This window comes from Lepeophtheirus salmonis, chromosome 7 (genome assembly GCF_016086655.4).
Source record: "Lepeophtheirus salmonis chromosome 7, UVic_Lsal_1.4, whole genome shotgun sequence".
NCBI lineage: Eukaryota > Metazoa > Arthropoda > Copepoda > Siphonostomatoida > Caligidae > Lepeophtheirus > Lepeophtheirus salmonis.
This window is the reverse complement of record NC_052137.2, coordinates 5,843,950-5,851,487: the sequence shown is the minus strand read 5'-3', so window position 1 is coordinate 5,851,487 and position 7,538 is coordinate 5,843,950. Positions and strand designations below refer to the sequence as shown.

General features: G+C 31.9%; 1 long non-coding RNA gene across 1 annotated transcript; it reads left to right on the top strand.

Annotated features, from left to right (window-relative positions):
• Positions 1–3,846: 3,846 nt before the first annotated feature.
• Positions 3,847–6,374, top strand: LOC121122060 (uncharacterized). The gene is made up of 7 exons (XR_011781144.1): positions 3,847–4,008; positions 4,084–4,289; positions 4,357–4,419; positions 4,483–4,900; positions 5,147–5,395; positions 5,453–5,548; positions 5,610–6,374. It is a non-coding gene; the product is annotated as an uncharacterized lncRNA (long non-coding RNA).
• The last annotated feature ends 1,164 nt before the right edge of the window (positions 6,375–7,538 follow it).

Sequence of the window (7,538 nt, the reverse complement as noted above, 5' to 3'; positions counted from 1 at the left end):
ATTTTCATCGTCAACAAGTTACCAAAAGGAACGGGGCATACTCGGCTTACATCGGATTACTTTAATACTTCTAATTAACCATTCAAATAAAGCTACAATTACGAAATTACTTTTTCCTTAATTTTTATTTTAATTTCTGAGATGAGTTTGAGATATTTAAGAATGTTTAATATAGTTTTTAACCTTCATTTGATGTATGAGACATACTTTGAATCAAATAAAATCCATCCATTTCTAGTTATTTCATTGTTTGGTTGAATCTGGGCTGTCGCAAATGTAATTTGCGTCACATCCAAAGGGTTAACATGAATAATTTGTAAATAAAAATGAAAGATAATTCAACAACTAACACAATTGTTGTGTGGGCTTAATTTTGAGAGTTTTATTCTTGGATATTTTGTTGACAGAAACTAACGTGTGTTCGTCGAAGTATGCGAATGTAATCCACACTTAATTAGGATAAAAATACTTGGAGGGGATTTTATGTTGCTCGACCACATTATGTCCTGTGTTTACCTTGATAATTCAGTGAAAAGATGAATTCATGGAGGTTGCGTAGGTCCGTATAGAGTAATATGCAACACACCTAACGGAATAAAAAGAAGTGTCACTTCGACAACAACTACCTTGTATAAATATTGATCACGTGGTTTTGTTTGACTACTTTATTTTACAGACTTACTGGGAAGAGCTCCTTTATGAGTCATCCATTCTTCTTCCTATGAATATTCTTGAATACTTCTTAAAATAAAATATATTCAAATAATTATTGTGTTTCTTTTTCTTAGAAGGAAGAAATAATAAATGTATAAGGAAATTTCTCCATTTTTGGCAAGAATTATCAAATTTATTTTAGACTAGGGAAGGAGCATTTGATATTTTTATCCTTCTTTTCTATTTGTGTAAATTAACCTTGGATACTTGATACTATGGAGGAAAAAAAATACATTTCCCACTACAAAGCATATTATATAAATATATGTTACATATATCTAAGATACATCACTCAAATATAAATATTTTTACATGATTCATTAGTACTGTTGAAATATAAATCCGTTCATAATAACCAGACCTGAAGAGTTGATATATAAAATGCCCCTACTCCAACTGCAACATACAATATTTTAATAATATATTTTATAAGCTATATCAGTGGCATCTCTAGCTCCTTTTGGGGTGTTTGAGCCACCCTAAAAAAGTTTTGTAAGCCTCCCAAATATTTAATTATGTCTAATAAATTAGGTTGGAGAAAAAGTAGGCCGTATTTTTCGCTTAATTTCAATGCTTTATAAGATTTAAGTAAAGTATTCCCTGTTTGCTTCGATGACTCTTTACCAACGATAATTCATCTTAATAATGCTCTTCTCATATGTAGAATCCTTTGTCCCTATTGGGAAAAAACTCAGACAACCAATTTTCACATGCATCTATCTAGCTCAAATTTTAACAACCAAGCGCGTTGTAAATGTACAGGAACAGGAAGTAGTCATTTGATGCTAAGTTTGGACTGTTGGGTTGATATATAAGAACTTCCCATCCGAGTAACCCAGAGCTTCTGGTGCGTCATCAAATATTTGTGCGGCCTGTGTTTATCTTGATGAACCACGATACCTCTCCTATTCGAGTTAATTTTTATATCCAGCCTATTCAGCTCCTGGGTGATTTCTATCTCGATATTTTCCATAGTTTTATTGCCATTTTTGACAACACATGCCAGTAGATGGTGCATAATTCACCTCCACTACACCAGAACAAAATTGATCAAACCGCAGTTGTGCCACACGAACCGAAAGAATATCTGCCCCTTATACATCGTAAATTTTTATTATCGGTTTGGAAGTGTTTTCCCTTTTCAAGTACATAAAATATGGCGAATTTCTTACTTACATACCTCCATAGACCTATAGACTTAGATTATTCACGATTAAACCCGCCAAACGCAATATTATTAGAAAACGTTTGCAGTATACACTCAAGCCTTTACAATACCGTATCATCTGATATGATAAATATATATTTTAATGTTCCTTGAATTGGTTAGATGGAGTTGCACTGATTAAGTAAAAGTATATTTCTTTCTCTAGGAATCGCCGGGGTGCAAACGTACACAGAATATATTTATAAGTTTGTTTTTGACATATGGAATCCAAAATGATCCTACAGATCAACGTTTAATTTAGCAAGTACATAATACATAATAACGAAATATGTTCTGATATTTTTTATTTTTTTTGCTTTCCAAAGTCAGTAAGAGCCTGTTTTTGACCGAAATAAAACTTCATTTCCCTTTTCTTTTCTCTTTTCCTTCAATATCTTTCTACATAACTCTCTCTCTTTTTTTTCTTCTACCTTCATTCTTTGTTTCTATTACCTACAATTCAGCTCTGCAACGCGGGCACCTTTTGCTAGTATAGTATATTTGCTAGCTATTAACGTCCTTGGCCTCTATAAGTACTAATGAGTGTAGAGACTATAAATATAGATAGATTTCTTTTATACTTTACTTATTAGTTATAAATGATTTTGCCGGATATATAAAGACAATATTTGGAGTATAAGATATTTAAGATACTAAGTAAAGGGTTGACCTATAAATAAAAAAGTGGCTGGCTTTTCGAAAAACAACTATACGAATAAAAACGTTTTCTAAATTAATTCAAAATCAAAAAAGTTACGGGTAAAAAAAGAAATCGGTAAAAATTAGAGTGTTTTTTTTTTTCAGGTGCAAAAAAACGACTTTCGTTTTTTTTTAAATTTATCTGGAGAGTCGTTTGCATGTAAACATGACACATAAAAAATTTTGTTTAACTAAAATATCTGTCATTTTCTTAATAACTTTTCTATTTTCTTCATTTTTTTTTTCTCATTTTTTCATCAATCGTCAATTTTCAATTTTTCTAAAAAGAAATGCCACAAAACGATACATTTTGGAAATAAAGTTTTAAAACTCACACATTAAAACAATAAAATATTGACAGTTTATGGAAAATATTATTTGCAAATTTATTGTAATATTTGCAAAATGAATTTGCTTTTTAGGGTTATTTAAAAAAAAAAAACCATTATTCTACATAATTTATTTTGTTTTTGCAAGTACAAAATAAATCGTGATAGGTTTGTGTTCCTGTTTGCAATTCCAATAAATGCTATTTACTACTTTTTTTTAGAAAATTAGTTTAAAAAAGTTATTTTGTAATTTTCTTCGCGAATTTCGATTTCCCAATTTTTTGACAAAGTAAAAGATGGACTTCTCATCTAGACAATTTTTTTTTTTGCATACATATACTTATATTTCATTAGCAGTTTATAGGACATTTGTTTTTTAATTCATAATAATATATATATTAAAATTAATGGTAAAAATCCAGCGTAGAATGGGCATGTTAAAAAAAACCCAAAATCAACGTGGACACCCTGACAATTTTAAGAATGTTTTGAAAGAGAGCTCATGATGTTACGTTTCAATTAATATCAATAAATACACTTAGAACAGACAGACTCATTATTTTACGTATAATCACATATTTACATGTTCATACTCATATATGATATCACATCATCTCCCACCTTATTTCGATCTTATTCGAATTCTTTTCGACCTTCTGACTCCGAGTTCATGAGTATCAAAATTGTCTTCCACACATTCCAATTTCTTCCCCTTTCTTCAGCCTCAAGAAACGTCTATTTTGCCATATAATTCTTCCTGCATTTAATCAAACTTTATATTTTCTATTTTCCCCCCCCAATAATCAGTCCGTCATCGTCATCAGCTTCATTCCTATTTTCAACTCCTGTAAATCCCTCTTATTATTATTATTATGGCGGATTTTCTCCTTCTCCCTTAGCTCCTCCATTCATCTCAAACAGTCTCTTTGTTCATTTACGGATTGTGTACCATAGCCCTTCACATGAATAGGTAAACACGATCATACTTGAAGACCAAATAAGATATCATTCGGTGATCTTCCATCTGCCTTTGGAGTGTTTGAAATTCAATTATTCCATGTAAGAATTCATCACATCTACATTTTCCTCCTGTTTTAACTAATAGACTCTTCATACATTTCACCAAACTCTCAGCATGTCAATTACATTGTGGAAAATGGGGTAAAGAAGGTCCCCATATTACTCCCCACATCTTCAAGAATGTCTTAAATTCCCTGGAACTCAACTCATGGCCTTGATTTGTTCTTATTTTCAATGGAATCCCGGTTTCAGAAAATATTTTGCTTAATGCCACTATTACTTCTCACGAAGAAGGAACTCTTTTGAATTCTTCTTCATATGTATATCCTGAAAAACAATCTCCATATACCAATTAATTTTTTCCTCCATACTCAAACAAATCTACAGACGTGCTCTCAAATGGCCTCATTGGTATCGGATCCCTCATCATCGTTTCTTCTGGTAGACTAGGTAATCTTTCTATACATTTTCTACATGTTCTAATCATTTCTTCAATATCTGAGTTCATTCCAGGCCGAGAAATCGTCTATCTAGCTCTTCTTTTCGTCTTCTCGATACCTTGATGTGAACTGTGCAACAATCCCTGAAGAAATTGATTCTCTTTTGGAATTACCAGCCTATTACCATACAAAACAAGACTATTTTTAGTATTTAAATCCTTTAATATCTTGGAAAATGGTTGTACTGAATCGTTTATACAATTGTCTTCAACTGCATTGACAAAATCTTTGATCAATGTTTGATCTTTCATTACCTCTTTTCTAATATCTTCTACTAATGGATCAATGAATTTTTCTTCATCGTCTAAATCTGTAGTTCTAATAGTTCAGTACCTCTAATCTAATAACCTGTCCTCTGTGATATTCAACATCTCTATCCAACTCTTCATCTTCCTGGGGATGAGACACCGGTGATCTCGATAATGCATCTGGTACTTCATGATATTTTCCCCTTATTGATTTTGTTTCAAATCTATACATTGATATATTCAATTTAAATCCAATTAGTCTTGCATTATCTAGCTTATCTATGGTGTAATTATTAAGAATAGGAACAAGTGGTTTATGATCCGTAGTTACACTAAATGTAGATACGCCTGCTAGATATAAGTGACATTTCTTTATAGCCCACACTACACACAAACATTCTTATTCTATTATGGAGTATCTTGTTTCAGCACTTGATAAAAATCGGGAGCCACATTGAACTAATTTCCATTCTTCTTTGTGCTTTTGACATGATACATATCTCAATGCATCAGTTTCAAGTTTGGTTTCTAATCTTGGATCGAACGGTGCTAATGTTAGTGGGGAAGCTAAAACTTATTTAATTTCCTTCATTGATAAAGAATGATTTTTGGTCTACACATACTCTACTTTTGACGATAAAAGGTCTCTCAGAGGACCTATAACTTCACTAATTCTTGGTGAGAACTGTCCCAATTGATTCACTAATCCCAAAAAACTTCTTAATTTCTTTCAAGATGATGGCTCTGCAAAATCTTTAATAGCATTCAATTTACTTGGACCCGCTTCAATAACCTTCTTGGATAAAATATATCCACAATATTTTAATTTAGGTTGTTCAAATATGAATTTAGATGGATTTGATGTTATTTTGTTTCCTTTACATCTTTGTAGGATTCTACAGGTCTTTGAAATTGTGTGATACAGTGAGAATGTCATCTACGACTTTGTAAGTGTTTGATAAACCTTCCAATGCCTCATCTCCACGAAGAGAATATGCGTCCCCCGTTGCTATGAATCCCATCGGAGCTCTATTAAAAAAAGTTCTACCCGAAGGAGCCATAAAACACGTCAATTCTCTTATTTTTTCTTCCAGTTACATCTGCCAATATCCCTGTTTTGCATCGAATGTTGTAAAAAAACTCAATGTTCGTTGGAATACTTGGTATTATATCCCAAGGTGTTCTCATGGGATTGATTGCCCTCTTAACTTGGGCATTCAATTTCTTAATATCCCCACATACTCTCACTTTTAAACTAGGTTTGGGTACAACTACTAATGGATTGCACCAATCTACTGTTCTATCACCGAGTTTACTTTTTTTTTTAATTCTTTCCATTTTGTTAATTTTTTTATTCACTTCTTATCTATAGGTCAATGGTATATTCCTTGCAGTATGAATTGTGTATAGTTAATAATCTTCTTTCAGACTTTTCTTCATTGGTGTCCCCTCCATAATCTTCAATTCTTCCTCATCTCAAAAATAATCTCCAAATTATTCCATCAATTATTTTATTTTAATGTCTATATCTTCTTTCTTCACAAGTTGGACCACCGTAGCTACACCCATTTGTTTATGAAATCCTTTGAAATGATTTGCAGTTCTCTAAGTACTCGTCTAGACAAGAATATATCAGGAATACTTCGATATATAATTACATTTACTTCACTTTTTACTGAATTTAACGCTAAAGTAATTCTTAACTTTCCAATAATTTCTAATTGAGATGCATCAACACCTGAAATCTTCTCTTTTTTCGTACTTTTTCGCAATTTTCTTATTGGGCCCATCTACTTAACAAACTTCTTCTCTTGTATAGGGAACTGCTTTAATTTCACAAATTACATCCAGTAAAACTTTGATTATTATTATCTTCCTTAATCCAATTTATTCTTATTGCAGCAAATAGTTTATTTTCTATTTTGGACTTGCAAACTCTTTGATAACGCCCTATTCTTCTACATCGATTACACTTCTTTCCATATGCCGGACATTTTCCTCCCTTTCCATGATTGTTACCTCTGCAGCCCATGCATTTTTGACTTATCACCTCTTTAACATTTTGTTGCTTTTTACTAGATGTTACTCCTAATGATATTCTAGCCAATACCTCTTCCTGGACTTTTCCCTACTCTTCACAGCAGCAGATAAAAATGGTTTCTGCAAGGGCTAATTTGGGTGATTTGGATAATAAAAATTTCTTTGTATCTTTATTTCTGATCCCCAGTGTAATTTAATTTAACATCCAAGCATTAAACGTCATCTCACGTAACCCAGAGTTTTTAGCATGAACACATAATGAAGTGTAGAATGAATCAAGTTTTTCATACCTCTTTTTGCTTTCGTTCCAGTAATTTTATTTGTTCTAATACCATATTTGTTTCCTAATTGCATCATAATAGTTACTTTTATGGAATTTTCATATTCAATGTTGATTTCCATGGTGTGATTGATTTTATTCAACATCTCCGGACAACATAATGATTTAAAAGTTGCTTTTTTCTTAACTTCTGTCTGGCCATTCATCCCCATCGTCATTACATAATTGTCCCAGAGTGCTCTCCAATTTTAAATGCTTTGAATTTCACATCTTTTTCGATTTAAGGTGGTGGGGTTATGTGTATTTTTACTTCTCTCAGACTTGTTGATAGCCTTCCTTCTGTGACTTTCTCATCATTTTTACTAACTTTATGATCTGTGAAATTTCAAACATCTTCTCCATGAATTGTCGGTTTTCATCTTCAGCTTGTTTTTGTTCCTCCATTATCATTTTCATTATTGTCACTGTAGATTCTTGATTTGTTATTTTCACATTCTTTTC